The sequence below is a fragment of the Theobroma cacao genome, chromosome 4, assembly GCF_053813885.1.
Source record: "Theobroma cacao isolate CCN51 chromosome 4, ASM5381388v1, whole genome shotgun sequence".
In the NCBI taxonomy this organism is placed as follows: domain Eukaryota; kingdom Viridiplantae; phylum Streptophyta; class Magnoliopsida; order Malvales; family Malvaceae; genus Theobroma; species Theobroma cacao.
In genome coordinates this window covers 30648870-30665568 of record NC_142642.1, presented here as the reverse complement: position 1 = coordinate 30665568, position 16699 = coordinate 30648870, and the positions used below count along the sequence as shown (strand labels likewise).

General features: G+C 33.8%; 1 long non-coding RNA gene across 1 annotated transcript in view; it reads left to right on the top strand.

The window, feature by feature from the left end:
• Positions 1–16077, top strand: part of LOC108661677 (uncharacterized) — a 28023-nt gene extending 11946 nt beyond the window's left edge. The window contains exons 5-6 of the long non-coding RNA XR_016025995.1: positions 9028–9145; positions 15956–16077. This is a non-coding gene — a long non-coding RNA (uncharacterized LOC108661677). The remainder of the gene's footprint in view (positions 1–9027; positions 9146–15955) is intronic.
• Positions 16078–16699: the final 622 nt, after the last annotated feature.

Sequence of the window (16699 nt, the reverse complement as noted above, 5' to 3'; positions counted from 1 at the left end):
TCATTGTTTTTGCTCTTGTCATCCAGACCCGTCAAAATAAATAAGTAAACCAACCCTGTTACGAGGGATCGCCACACTCGTCTACTGAGTAAGGCAGGTACATCTTGCTACTCAAATTCAGAGGTCAATTCAAAATCCAAATTAAAACACGGTGTTTTATTTTCTCTTTCTAGTACCAAAAAATTTTATTTTTTTAGGTTTTAAATTATTTGTAAACTAATTAAGTGTTGATGTACGATGCTAATTAAGCAAGGTTTGAATTTGGAGGGTTTATGAAATCGTGAGGCTTTATCAGTAATTCCCGATACAACAAGACAAAAGCTAGACTAGAGTCATCTGTCTTTACAAGGGTTTGTCTGTGACCGTACAAGCCTTGAGGCTATGGAAAAGGGTGAGTCAGTGATAGTAAAGAAAGCATGAAAACTACAGAGGTCCTTACATTCCTATTTCTGTTCACAGGCGTCCTTTATATATAAATAAATAAATATATGTAGAGAGACATTGACTAGTATACTGTAATTAAGAAAAGCAGAAAGCTGAATCTGGTAATCCTGTCCATGTTTCCCGATGATCTGTTGTGGCTGTGCTTAGATCACATCTTCGCAGACCCTCTCTCTCTCTCTCTCTCTCACTGTCTTTGTAAAAGAAAAGAAACACTAGGTAAGAGCAAGAGCGAAGAGTGGTTCTAATGTTGTTATCACAAGGACAAGATATTGCGTTGTACCCAAAAAGTTGAATAAATTGAATTATTATATTACCATTGGCAGTCGCAGTGTTGGAAACTTAAAACTCATGAATAAATACATAGTGAGGACATTATCTGCTTTTAAAACAGTTACCCTTCAGTTAATGTGACCCATATTCCCTTTACACAAAAGTCGTAGGCAAATGAAAGCTCTTTGTCTTCTTCTTTCCTTTTCTTTTCGTTTTTTCATCTAATCTTAGGAATAGCATTAATTACTATGAAGCCCAAAAGCAGAGGAGAAATGAGATTTGCCTTTTATATAGGACTATTATATTGTTTGTATATGGAAAAATGAATTAAAGAATTTTATGATTGAATTGAGAGACGAGTAAATTTAGACCGAATCAATAATTCAATTGAATTGAATGTAATTTTAGCAAAACAATTTGACCTAATTGATTCATTGAATCTATTGATTTAATTAGTTTATTTGATCGATTTTCAATCTTAAAATTTTTAGACTAAATTGATCAAAAGATCAAATTAATAGTACACATATAATATATATATATATATATCAATTTATATAAACTATATATTTTTTTATTAGTAAGTCGATGATGTGCGATGGAGGATTGTTTGGTGTTAGACGGTTTTATTTTGTGGGTATTAATTTTATTATCTTTGTTATGTTAAATCTTGAATGCTATAATTTAAAGATTAAAACTCTTGAATGTTAATTTGATGGCTTATATAAAAGAACATAATTATGTTAGTGCAATGACAAATATTATGTTTTTTTATATTTAAATTATTTGTATATTTTATAATAATGGATGAAATATATAAATTTCAATGTTTTAATTTGCAAAAGATCAAAGTAACAAATTTTTTTTGTCCAAAATCGAACTGACCAAACCCATTCGATGTTTGATCAGTTCAATCTTTCTTTAAATTTGATCAGTTTTGATCAGTTTTCTAAAAATATTTGATTCATTTGATCTTTGATTATGACAGACCAAACCGACCGAGTAGACCAATTGTTCACCCCTAAATGAATTGGATTGGTGCAACCTCAAGCTTATTTTGTTCAACCTTCATCTAATTTTAAATAAATATATTGTGTTATATTTTTAAATATGTATAATATTGGAATACATGATAAAAGATATTAATTTCTTTTTATTTCATAAATTTCACATTCATTTAGAAGTCCTTTCTTTTCTAAACTATAAATTAGTGATATAACCCAAGTTTAAAACTGACACGAATTAATTGAAAAGATCAACTCATACCAGTAACCTAACCCTACATCGAAGTCTTTGCTAACTTTTTAACATTGAAACTTTTACAATTTTCCTTAATAAATTAAGTGTTCAATGATTGGAAATGAATATAAAAATATATGTAATGTGAAAATTTAAAAAGACATGTAGAAGAGGAAAGGGGATATTTTAGGACATTCCGATGCAAAACCCAAATCAATGATGATGGAAAAAAGTGACACAAAAGAATAAAAATAGTACTACTTAGTTTGTTTCAAAGGAACTTTTAATTAAAAGGTCGATTAAGTACTTTAGACAAGTTCTATGTTTGTGAGCTGTTGAATGGTCTTTTGGAAAGGTGGGTGAACTTGGAGTGCAGGTAGTAGCTCTTAGCCAAAGCCTTCCTCGATTATCCCCGTGGAAATCACATTCTTACACCCACTAACAACAACCATTTGCGAAGATTTAGTGGAAGAGAAAGATGTTTCTGTCGATATAAAGAAAGGCCAACTGCTAATAATGGTATTACCACTATAACAATCTTTCTCAACTAGCTAGATAATAGCATCTTCTTTTTGCTGTGTACTTGTTAGCGTATTAGAAAATTCTACTAAAGTCAGCTGCCACATGAATCTCAGTATAAAATATTTCTGATTATACGACAGATATAAGTACTGGGATTTTTTTCTATTACTTTTCTCAGAAATGCATGCATTTGAACTCAAATTGTAGGTATTTTAAGTCAAGTACCTATTTAAGACTGGTTTGACAGGAGCCTTTGCCTCCACCTTGTCAACCAGTTGCTTGTGCTCTTCAAATCTATTAATGAAATCTCACAAATGATCAAAACAGAAAAAAGGTACATATTTAAGGGGTTAATGAGCATTATGATCAACTTTCCATTGTGAATGGTGACCCTAGAATTTGAGGTTAAAACTAGGAGCAAGTGAAATAGAAGATCTATCTAGGAGGTAGGGTGCTCTCAATGTCTTCAGGCTTTCAAGGTAGTCACTGGCTATTGCTATATATTGTATCTCAACAGCATTATTAGAATCTTACAGCTAGCTGAAAGCCAATGATAACCTTCTGAAACTGCTACAGCTTCTTTTGGACAGCTACACCAGACTAAACATGACATTCTTCTTTTATATTCAATGATTATGTCGCTTATCATTTGCAAAGAAATTTCATTCACTGCTTCGTGGACAAGATTTATCCGTTGCCCTTTTGATGTATATATTTGGACATCACCTAGCTAGTGATTTAAAACTGAAAGTGAAAAGCTCTTGATGTGCTTTGGGCACAAAAACAATGGAATTTTTTTTTTTAGTTCAAACGGGATCTTTTGGAGTAGTTAATTGGTTATGAAAGCTTCACAGTTCAATTTGTTGAACTGATTCAAAAATATTCGCTTGAGAGTACCTGATGAAACATCCTCCAATGAACATTAACATATATGACACCAAACAAGAAGAGGGGACAACAAGTCCCTCGAGAATAATCACATCAGCAATAGGCAAAGGATATACAATAAACCCAGTCATACACAAGATGACAAAACGACGGTTCCTTCCTCATAAAAAAATCAGCAGCATAAACTCTACGCAGGGAAGGCTTCCCTGGTCTCTGACAGCAGAGGGTAACCCCAAAAACAATGGAAGTTATACCTGAAAAATCTGATCTTTACCAACTCCACCCTTCCTCTTCTTCTATTTTTTGCTCTTGGCATTCACTCCACCCCCCCTTCTTCACTTGAAAGAACCTAGCTAGCAGGCGCCCGCTCATAATCAGAGAGGTCATTCAATTTAGGATTTTCTTTAGACAAGCATGAGACAACATCTAGTCCTTTCCATTATCCTCTTTAATTCTCCTGTTTGTTTTGCTCAAATAGCTTGGCCTATTATGTCAATAGAAAGGACACTCTCTTTTTAGAGTACGTAAAAAATCATGACTATATGAATGATTTGGATGAATTATAAGATTTAATTCTATGGGGGCTCTTTATGTACAATTTAATAGTATTTAATCTGTAATTATGCGTATATGGGCATGCATGCACACATGTTTTCTCATTAAGTTAAATTGATTTAAGATGTTATATATATATATATATATAGTTGCATATGCGTTCTATTTTTACAAAAAAAAAAAACATATTCATAAATGTCATTTCGGCAGCATTGGTGCTTAGTTTGAGAGGTTTTATATCCCATTCTAGTTAGCATAAACCTAATTGAATTAGGATTATCATATATATATTTTACTCAAACATAACATTTAATGTAGATATTGGCTTTAATTTTACAATTGAACTAGATATTCAACTGTTTCAATTTTTCACATTACATGTTTTAACTGTGATTATATAGATAGCTAAACCTTCTTGTTTGAATAAAGCCATCACGGACTTAAACAAAAGACATTAGTGACGTCAACTTGTCCTAAAAACTTGTTCTAGTTGAAACTAAATAATTGATGTCAACATATTCTCCAATACCTGTCGTTTGAGGTGCTTTACATAAGAATTATTGCTATTATTATGTGGACCAAATTTGGTTTCAGCCATTCTATCATTTAACAGAGTTAAATCCGATAGTTTGATTTCTTTCATGATTCCATTGTCTAAACCTGACATTTGATTTCATTTTTTTATTCAAAAAAGAACTCATATGCATATTCTGTCACATAAGTAGTGACAAATATAAAAGAATAACTCAGAAAGAAATAATATAACATCTATCAAATCAATTTCTTTCTTTTAGGCATTTCAATCTTTCCTAAAGCTGTCTTATGAAGAATTATGAAATAGACAGTATTCTTTTTAGAACCCTATGGCAGATCTTGATATGACTTTTTATCACATTTAGAATAGCTAGCGTGGCGCCCGTTTCACCACAGATTAGCTCTTTGCTTTGTGGTTGCACCTTGTTTTAGATGCGCACCAGATAGCTGTGTCTGAATGGAGTGCCGTTTGTTAGTGCCAGCCATGTGTGCTTAGAGTGTAGGAGGGGCCAAAGGCGGTTACCCTGCAGTGCTCCTTTCTGGGTTTTAGTCTCATGTTAATACTAGTCCAGTTTTGCAGGCTGTAACTCGCTGGAACAAGTCTCCCGAACACTTGCATCTGTAATTCTGCCTTTTTTTAAAAAAAAAAAAAAACATGTAATCTGTATATGAGATCAAAACTTTGTGAGCATAACTTCAACTTATAAGAAAATTTGTTTTCAGTTAATAATGAGATCAAATTTTCTATTAAATTTTTTAAGGCAGTAATATAAATATACACATTAAACTTAGACTTTTTCATATTCTTAAAATATATGAACTTTAACACATAAATCAATAAGAGAGAATAACGTTTCCTCTGATATTTTATTAATTTTTAACATATGTATTTAATTTAAAATTAATGATCAATAAATAACTTTTTATTCTATTTAAATTCTCAATATATCTCAAAGTTAACATAGGGATGAATTATAACAAAGTGCATTGAACAGCTAGCTGATCTCTTCATCTTGAAATGCTAGGGCTATATATGTTCTCAAGAAGATGCATTAACAATATATATTTTTAATTAAAAAGGTTACCCTGCTTACATTTCAAACATAGTATATACCAGGCAGCTAGCTAGCTAGCTAGCTAGCTGGGTCTTGCAATATATTATTCCTTTCTAAGTTTAAAAAGATTAGTTGTCCTGTATGTGGCAGTTGTATGCTTAACATTGGTTCCCCATTTGCAAATCGTTCTCTCTCATCTCTGTTTTGTTTTCTGGAGTCTATGGAAGGCGTGCCTTTTCCAAGAGGCTTCTTTTATCCATACTTGTCCGCTCCCACGCCTTTTTCTTGTCTACTGCTGGTTTTAGTTGTCAGGGGATGTTGGATTTCCTTGTCTAAACACATTAATTCTCACTTCCAATCCCCACTTTGCAACTTTTTCATTTCATTTAGTTGCATATCCTTAGTAGTACAGCACCAAGTGTTTCCTAGGCAGCTCAAAATAAAACAATTTCATCAACATTTATGCCTATATTCTTCTCTCATTTTAGGCAATGGTGTTGAAGAATTCATGAGTTTGACTCATCTCAAAGTCTTGGTCCCCCTGTGACATTTGCCCATGGTAGATTATGTAACCTAAGATATGATGCCTCACATCCTGCCCACCTCTTACTAGATGTGTGTATTGAATTTCTATAATTTACAATCTATATTTACAATATATACAATAATATCGATGTGCAAAAACTTTTAATTGATGAAACAAGACATATTCTTTGATTAAAATTTTAAATTAATTTTTTGTTTATTATAAATATTTTTGTAATAAGATTTATTTTATAAATAAAAGAAAATTTTAATTATATTGAATTACTGTCATTAAATTTTATCAAACAATTATAAAGTTAGAGTTAAGGAATAACTTAATCTCACGCCGTTATATATATTGACAACCTTGATTTCAATATGATCCCAACCTTAGACTTGGGAATTGGATAAATGCTCATATTTTCTTTTGCCTGACAAGTAAGAGGCTTTTGATCAAGCAATTTATAGAATATATAATGGCAATAGCCTTTTCAAGAAAATGTCTTTTGTTTCTTAATTTCATTCATTTTAATGAATATTATATTTTTATTTTTTCAATTTATTAAACTACATAAAAATTGTAATTAATATTTATATATTCATATCTATAAATTCTTCAAGTTCATCGAGTGAAATGGAGCAACGTTCCCTATTATCACCCTCAAACCAATTGGGTGAGTTGGTCATTTTAGGCCTAGGATTTTCACTTAGAAGCGGATCGGCAATAAAGTTTTGGACGGGTAACTAGGTGGACGACAATATCTTTTCCATGCGCTTTCCTCGTATCTATCTATGCACTTCCTACCAACAAAACATGTTGCACAGCGGAGAACGGCAATTGGATTGATATTTATTGGATTTGGATTGCTATTTATTGGATTTGGATTGCTATTTATTGGATTTGGAGTATCAACTTTTGCAGAAGACCTTTTGACTAGAAATCCTAGCAATAGGAAGACTTCGTGTCTATGATTGATCAATTCTACTCGCACCCATTCGACCCATACAAAATTATTAGGAAAAACACTCCTAATGGCTCGCACTCGATTAATTCCTTTTTTAAGTCCTTTTATGCTTCTTCTCTTTTAACTCCGATAATATATGAAAAGTTATGTAGGTTGAGCTTAATGTCTTTAAAATTGAAATTTTTTATTGACAAATCGCCTTTGATAAAGCTGTAAATTTTTTTGGATAAATTTAAAATTTATTAATATAAAGAGATTACATTCATGATCTCCTTGAATCTCATCATCACAACTTTCATCAGAATAGATTAAATTCACCCAATAAGTCTACTTAACATACATATCCAAGACACATTAACAAGTCCCCCCATTACAAACCCAACTAGTCCTTAATTACGTTAATAATTCCAAAATATAGAGCCCCCCCACCCCCCATGATACTTGAATTCCATGGCACTCACCTAGGTATGGGTCTTGAAAATACAGTCAACATGTTTCCTCCCTCATTTCTCAGAACCCCTTCCACCCCTGCCTTAGTGAAAAGGGGAGTACCTGAGGCAAATTAATTCCCCGAAATGCCCTCCCAACTACTCCGAATTTATGGCCATCATGGGAGGCCTCCTCACCTTTTCCTTCATCCTTTTTGAGTTCTTTCACACTCTATTTCAAGGGCTAACAACCACTCTCTAGTCCTTTGGAGAATGATTCACGTCCCTAACTGCATTGAGGTCTGCAAAAACAACTTCAAAAGTTTTATCTTTCAAGCATGTTCTTCCACAAACTAATTTACGGGCATACAGGTTAGCAAAAGGCAGAGGTTACACGTGATGCGGATTTCTACACCATACTGTAATGCCCACCAAGAGAGGGTTTTTATAATTTTTTTTCTTTACTCAAACAATCCATTTTATATATAGATAACAGCTTAATAGCTTCACAACTCATACTGTCATACATGAGCTGGAAAGTACATAGTTCTGAAAAATCATGTTGAACACGTACTTTAGTTTTCGACAAACTTAGTCTTTTCTTGTCTTTTCTCCGTCCTTATGTCAGATTTATTGGGTCTTACATTTAGTTTTTTGTAGCTAGCTAGTCAAATGTTGCTATTTTTAAATTAAATATGTCAAATCATCCGTTGTTCTTCAATATAGAGTATATATGTTGCAAAACTTTTGGCTCGGTTAAGCTCATTCATGTAATTTTGAGGGGTATGCGTATGTTTTGCTCATGTGCATATGTCTGAAAATTATGGCTCAATACTTTTGTATATTGATCTATAGATGAGCCATTGGTTTCTCATATAAATGAACTCCTTTTGTAACTAGATTTGATCTTTTTGTAATTAAGCAATCTAATTAGTTTGTATATTTTTTATACAAATGGAAAGTTCATGATTTTTAATTACTAAAGAAAACCTTTAAAAGTACATTTTTAGTACAAATGAGGTTCTAAACAAAAAATTGTAAAAATATCTATTTTTTTAAAAGTACTCTAACTACTCAAATTGTAAAAGTATTCAATTTAGTTCTTGTGTGACTAATTTATTCCTATAATATATATGTTTGATTAATCTAATTTTTGTACTTTACAATTTTACTCAATTTAATCCTTTAATTTATAATTTTGTTTAATTTAATCTTATGACATGGCACAAAGAAATTGATGTGATAAAAAAAATTTTGAATTTTTTTTTTTTTTCGTCTAACGCATCAACATCACTAATAGTCAATTTAGACGGAATTAGTAAAGCTACTCGATTGTATAAAATCTCAAGATAAATGACTAAATTAACTAATTTTAAGGTAGAAGTATTAAATTGACAAAAAAATCTATAATACAAACACGTATGGGACACCTTGACCATTTATATAAATAAGAAAATGCTGACCTAATTAAATGAGAAAAGGACTCGCAGTTTTATCAGAAGGGGAATATTTTATTACCCTTTGCCAAGTCACTTTGAGTTTTCTAACAAGGAAAATTCCACGAATAATATGCTTGTGGTTTTATTATACCCATCTTGGTAGGAGTGAACGTACGGGTGCATTGTAACTTTAATCAGGCCAGCTTACTGCTGAATGCTAAGCTTCTTCTCCCCACAGTCCAACACCCTGCCGTGACATATCTACTGGTGATGACGATCAGGTAACTGTGATGATCCTTGGCACCTTTTTGCTTTGTTTTTATGTAAACAAAGTCTGTTTTGTTTTCAGTAGCGGAAACCCCATCAGTAGAATTTTCCTTCCAGGAAAGTGTTTCTTTGAGTTTTAATACGTACTACACTTGTGTTAACTGTTGTTGGCAGTGCCTCTTTTAGCTTGATTTCTTTGTATTTTAATTTTCGTTTTCTTTTGTTTGCCTAAACAAAGCTGTTCATAATATATAATTTGGATCAAGGTCTGCTGCTAAAAATTTATGGTTCAAAATTAAGTGCCATTGACATCGAGTCAAGTTTTCCTTAATTTTTTATTTTTTTAGAATTTTATAAGACATAATCTGATAAAAATAATACAGCCGAACCAACATTAATTCTTTTTCCCCTCAAAAAACTATATCCATAGCCACTGATCTATACTTTGGGAGGCATAGCAATCCATTGGTGTTGCTTCCTTTTTATGGCATTTTATTATCTGAAATTTAATTTGCAGAAAGTTAGGTTTTTCTTTAAAGTTCCCTTAATGTGCAGAAGGTAATTAACTTTTGAATTGTTTGTAACCCATAACTTTCCACTGTTTGCTCATATTTTAGTTTGAAGACACCATTTCCCTGGGAGTACTTTTTTAGTATTGCAGAAGGCATCTAATAACATTGCAAGTCATATACGGATATAGTTGAGTTTTCTAGGTAGGTTAAGTCTCCTTTTGGAATAGGGTAGAACTATATTCTTCTCTTTCTTTTTTTATCTTTTACGCATTTTTTTTAATAATAATAGGAGAGGACATTGGTTTGAATCTAGAATTCTCTCCATGCTCAACCCGTGACTGCTAGAGTTCATGTCAATGCATCCCATCTCATGTGGTATAACTTTTAAGAATTAGGCTATTGTGTCTTGAACTGATGGTCGCTAGAAATAGTAACAAGAGATGGTGCAACCTGTTTTGGAGGTTCATTCTTGAGAATGATATACATGCATACATGCAATATATATCTAGAAACTTCATGTGTGGTCATGTGGCATCTGTACTCATTCGATCTGATATCTATGACACCATTCATTTGGTGAGAAACACTGTTTCTCTGTTTTCTAGGGAGTATCATATATAATCAGGTCTGAGGGATTCTGGGTTAAAGTGGGGACTACGAAGACGCATGGCTGATACATGAGTTGATTAATTAATTGCCACAAATTAAATCAAAAAGGTTGCTGATGATATTCTTTTTCTTTTACAAGGGACATGCTATATGTATATGATACTGGAGAGGATATGTGGTACTAAATATAGTTAATCTCTTTTTAGTTAGGTTTTAGAAATGTTTATTACAAAGAGGATTGATCAAGCAAGAGGGAGAGAAAGGTGAAGAAGAGGAATGGATCTTTTGAGAGTAGGTCAGGTTTTTCCTTGCTCAATAAACTGCAACTGTGGTTCGAAATAAATACCAAACTCTTCTATGTATACTGGATTTGCTAGGACAAAGGGAAAAATAACTTCAACACGAGATGAATGCATTGAGAAATATCATGCAAAGCAATGATCTGAACTTTCTGCTCCACTTTGGTCTTGAGTGAACTTGTTATTTGGTAGAATTTTGATAGAAACAATGGAAAGTTGACCATATAAAATCTGAAACCTTACTGATAATAGAAGTTAATCACTTGCAGAAGAAGTGAATAGCAAATGCTATATGAGTGCCTTTGGGCACTTGGTAAGGTTATAGTATTTAGAGAAACACTTTCAATTCAATGCAGTGACTGACTGTGAATAAGGTGATTTCTCATGCATTGGATGAAGATATTCTTTCCAACTTAGAAGTCAGGACTCATAATTAGCATGCAAGGCCCTTTATTTATTCCTTGTATGCTGAAAATTAGATATAAGACATGACTAGTTTGTGTGCTTGAAATAATTATTAAATTTTAAGTGTAGGATTATAATTAAGCTCTGTGGTGCCCTTTACATGAAAAGTAGCATATATCTATTTATTAGCTAAGCATTATGTTGTTACTATAGTATTAGGGATAAAAAAGAGTTCTTGGTGAAATTCGAAGTCAAAAATCATTGAATTTTGGTGAAAGTAAATGGGCGTAAATATTAACAATAACACGATCAAAATCATGAATAACCCATTTCCCTTGAACAAGGATAAACCCTCTTGATCATTGTATTTTGACCAAATAGGATGGGATGTCAAGCAGTTACCAATTCTCCTTACCTACTCACAACATGACTCGAGATCCATTCTATATCAAAAGCAGGCCATAATCTTTCAATAACTCTATCACTTCATTTCAACTCTGCAACTTTGCACATTCCGATCATTTTTCTTGCCATACGTATCTTTAAACAGTTTCTTAAATCTTTGACATTCCAGGATAGGATGCTAAATAATGGATGTAGTGCAATACTTTTGATTAATATTTGGTTGAATATTTGGCATTTGATATTTGATAACATATTATTGTTGAAATTTGGCGTAGAATAAAGTTAATGACGCCGGGGCGTTGTAAAGGCACCTAGGGGTTATGAAAAACACCAATCGTGGCGAGGTTGAAAACCCCACTAAGGTGAATCACCAATCTTGGCAAAATTGAAAACCCCACTAAGGTGAAAAATAGCCAAAATCCCACTTTGGTTGGCTAGGCCAAAGATATTAAAACCTCTTACTCTTTAAAAGAGCCTAGAGAAATAAGCACTCATGCTTAAGAAAATATTATTTATTAACTCTCAATTCTGAATGTCTCATAACTAAGCTTAAGGGTCCTATTTATAGTATTATAAGCCCAAATCTTAATAAAACTCTACTCCTAGTTATCTAATACAATTAAAATAATTAATAAGATATTTAAATAAAATAGGTGTTCTATTCCTAAATAGAACATGACTAGCTTAAAATCCTAACACAAGTAAAGGAAGATTTTTAATATATCTATAATTCCTAAATCAACTAAAATTAACAAAAATAAAATAAAATAAAATATAATCTTAAACGCTCCTGCGTCATTCTCTCTAAGTTGGAGAAAAATCGTCTTCAAGATCCATATCTTCATCATGTTCTTCATAGTAAGGTGAAAGATCAACTACATTGAAAGTTGCAGAAACTTCATAATCTCCTGGAAGTTCAATCTTGTAAGCATTCTCATTAATACGTTCCAAGACTTGGAATGGTCCATCAACTCGAGGAGATAGTTTTGCACGAGACTTAGGAAAACGTTCTTTCCTTAAATGAATCCATGCTAAATCTCCCTTTTTAAAACTAGCTGGCTTTTTGTGTTTGTTAGCTTGCTTTTGGTATCTATCAATCTGACGATTAGTCTTCTCTCGAACTTCTTCATGAAGCTTCTTGATTTGCTTAGCACGTTCTTTAACATCAGCACTAAATTCACGAGTAGTTGGTAATGCAGGATGGTCCAAAGGATTAAGAGGTCGTTTTCCATACACTACTTCAAATGGACATCTTCTAGTGGTTTGGCTCACAGAGTTATTATAAGAAAATTTTGCTTGTGCTAATACAAGATCCCATTGGCGAATGTGTTTACCTACAAAGCTTCGTAATAAGTTTTCCAAACTTTTGTTGACTACTTCTGTTTGACCATCCGTTTGAGGGTGACTTGCTGAACTAAATTGTAAATGAGTTCCCATTTTCCTCCAGAGGGTTCGCTAGAAATGACTCATGAACTTCACATCTCGATCTGAAGTGATGGTTTTTGGAATTCCATGAAGACGCACAATTTCTTTGAAGTACAAATCAGCTATGTGAGAAGCATCATCGTTTTATGGCATGGCACAAAATGAGCCATTTTGGAAAATCTATCGACGACTACCATTACAGAGTCCTTTTGCCTTTGAGTTCTTGGTAAACCCAAAACAAAATCCATACTTACATCTACCCAAGGAGCTTCAGGAATGGGTAATGGTTTATACATACCAGTGTTTTGATTTCCAAGTTTGGCAATATGGCAAATACGACACCTTTGAATATGTTGGATGATATCTCGTTCCAGCTTGGGCCAATAAAACTTTTCTTTCACAAGAGCCAATGTTTTGTCTCTCCCAAAATGTCCAGCTAATCCTCCATTATGAGCTTCTCAAATAATAGATTGACGTAAAGAACATTGAGGGATGCATAGTTGGTTACCTTTAAAAAGATATCATTCTTGCTGATGAAATTGTCGATAAGGATGTTGGGAACTAGTCTTCCATATCTCACTAAATTCAGGATCTTTCTCATACAATTCTTTCACAACTTCAAAGCCAACAACCTTTAATTATTAAGTAGAGAGGAGAGTAAGGCGACGACTTAAGGCATCAGCTACTTTGTTTTGTGCACCTGACTTGTGCTAGAGGAGAATTGGAAAAGCTTGAAGAAACTCACTCCAAGCTGCATGTCGCCGATTAAGCTTGTGTTGGGAGTTAAGGTGTTTGAAGGCTTCATGGTCAGAATACAAGATGAATTCTTTTGGCAATAAATAATGGCTCCAATGATCAAGGGCTCGAATAACAGCATAAAACTCCTTATCATATGTTGAGTACTTCAATCTTGCATCATTGAGTTTCTCACTAAAAAAAGCAATTGGTCTTCCTTCTTGAGAAAGAACAGCACCAATACCAACATTAGAGGCATCACAATCAACTTCAAACATCAAATCAAAGTTCGGAAGTGCAAGCACTAGAGCTTTAGTAATCTTTTCTTTCAATTCCTCGAAGCTATGTTGTGCCTTGGTACTCCATATAAAACTATCTTGTTTGAGGCATTCAGTAAGCGGAGCAGCAACAGAACTAAAGTTTTTTATGAAACATCAATAAAAAGAGGTCAATCCATGAAAGCTTCGAACATCATGAAGTGACTTCGGAACTGGCCAATTGACAATAGCATCAACTTTGCTTTGGTCCACTTCAATCCCTTAGTTTGAAACAACATATCCCAGGAAAATAACTTTGTTGATCATAAATTCACACTTCTTTAAGTTAGCAAAAAGCTTTTGCTCTCGAAGTACTTCAAATATCTGCCGTACATGTTCCAGATGTTCTTTCTGACTTTTACTATACACCAAAATATCATCAAAATAAACCACAACAAACTTTTCAATAAAAGGACGAAATATCTGGTTCATTAGGCGCATAAAGGTGCTGGGTGCATTAGAGAGGCCAAAAGGCATAACTGTCCATTCATATAGCCTATCACGAGTTTTGAATGCAGTTTTTCATTCATCTCCAGGTTGCATTCGAATTTGGTGATAACCACTACGCAGATCGATCTTTGAAAAGATAATAGCACCATGTAATTGATCCAACAAATCATCAAGTCTAGGAATGGGAAAACGATACTTGATGGTGATTTTGTTCACGGCATGACTATCAATGCACATACGCCATGTTCCATCTTTTTTTGGAACTAATAAAGCAGGAACAGCACAAGAGCTAACGCTTTCTCTTACCAGGCCTTTTTCTAAAAATTGTTTGACTTGATGTTGTAACTCCTTATGCTCTTGCGGACTCATGCGATAAGCAGGCTTGTTTGGAATTATAGAACCAGGGATGAAATCAATGGCATGCTGAATATCTCGCATTGGTGGTAGTCCATGGGGTATCTCTTCAGGTACAACATCACAAAACTCTTCAATTATGGGTTTGACATCTTTGGACAAGGGTGAAGATACTTCATTCTCCTCACAAACTAATAAGAGGTATAAAAGACTTGACTTACGAAAAGCTTTGTTTAAACCAGACATAGTGATGAGTGCTTTATCTTTCTCTTGTTTCTTTGGGTAATCTTCTGACTTTAATGGAGTCAACATAATTTTTGCTCCATCCTTAATGAAGGAATAAGTATTTTTGTATCCATCATGGTGAGCTCGACGATCATATTGCCATGGGCGTCCTAACAATAACTGGCATGCGTCCATTGGAATAACATCGCACCAGACTTCGTCTTCATACTTATTTCCAATAGAGAATTGAACACAACAATGCTTTGTTACCTTAACTTCGTTTCCTTTTCTCAACCATTGTAGCTTGTAAGGATGAGGAAGTACTTCAGTTTGAAGTTTCAACTTTTCCACCATGTAGTTGGCAATAACATTTTCACAGCTTCCACTATCAATAATGACATTACAAACCTTCCCTTGGGATGTGCACCTTGCATGGAATATATTATGACGGAGCCAACTTTCATCTTTTGTCATCATAGCAGTGTTAAGGTTACGACGTACAACAAGAGCTTCTCCATGGTCAGCAGAGACTTCTTCTATCTCTTCATTGTTGAATATTTCTAGCTCATCATCTACTTCTTTTAGGCTAGGTTCTTCCATGACTTCTTCTTCAACTAAAGAGATAATTATTCGATTTGGACAATCATAAGCAATATGCCCCAATCCTTGGCATTTGAAGCACTTTTTGTTGACATTAGGAGCACGAGTAAAAGTAGTCTATTTATGATTTAGAGTTTTGGAAGAGTTTACCTTTGGAGGTGGAATGGTTGCCGAACTTTGTCTCCCACGATTTGAAGTGGAATCTTTCTGTCTAGATGAACTCATTGAGCTTTTTCGTAATTGTTGTTTCTCAACCTTTAATGCTAATCTGATGACATCATTTAGGTTCCAATATGGTTGTAGTTGAACAACATCTGCAATTCTAACATTAAGACCCCCAAGATAACGAGCTACAATTTGTTCTTCAGGCTCATGGACATCGCACTTCATGTGAAGTTGCTCAAACTCCATTGTATATTCTTCCACCGTCATTGTTTTTTGCCTCAAGTTATGAAATTTGATAAAAATTTCTTGTCGATAATGCTCAGGAAGGAACTTACGCTTGAGTTCTCGACGCATCTTATCCCATGTTCTGATCTTGTAGCGGCCTTCTCTTTCTTGTTGTCGTTTGAGATTTTCCCACCAAATAAAAACGTGTTTCTTCAATTTAATTGCCACAAGCTTCACACGTTTTTCATCGGGAATATCTTTGAGCTCAAAAACTCTTTCTACTGTATAGAGCCAGTCAAGGAAGTCATCAGGATGAAGTCTTCCTTCAAACTCAGGAATGTCGACTTTGATTCTCAAATCTCTGGCAGCAGCAGTTCTCAGGCGATGAATAGGTACTTCTTCATCAGAAGACGAATTTTGATGGAACGGGTTGGTGTCATTCTCTTCATCACTAGAGTTGCTATTGTTTATTTGAGCATCACGTCTTGCAAGTTGCTATTGTAATTCTTGAATTTGCTGACGTAGTTCTGCAATCTCAATCTTGTGATCATCTCTTTGACGATTTTGACGTCTTGGCGACATTTTATTTTATGATGATGATGTTATGGTGATGTAGAAAAAAAAAGACAATGATATAACTATAAAGCAATAAAATTACCCGTACAAGGAGTATCGAAACTTGACAGCGAATTTGAACTTATGCAGCGAATAATAATCCTCCCGCTCTGATACCAAACTGACGCCGGGGCGTTGTAAAGGCACCTAGTCGTTATGAAAAACACCAATCGTGGCGAGATTGAAAATCCCACTAAGGTGAATCACCAATCTTTGCAAGGTTGAAA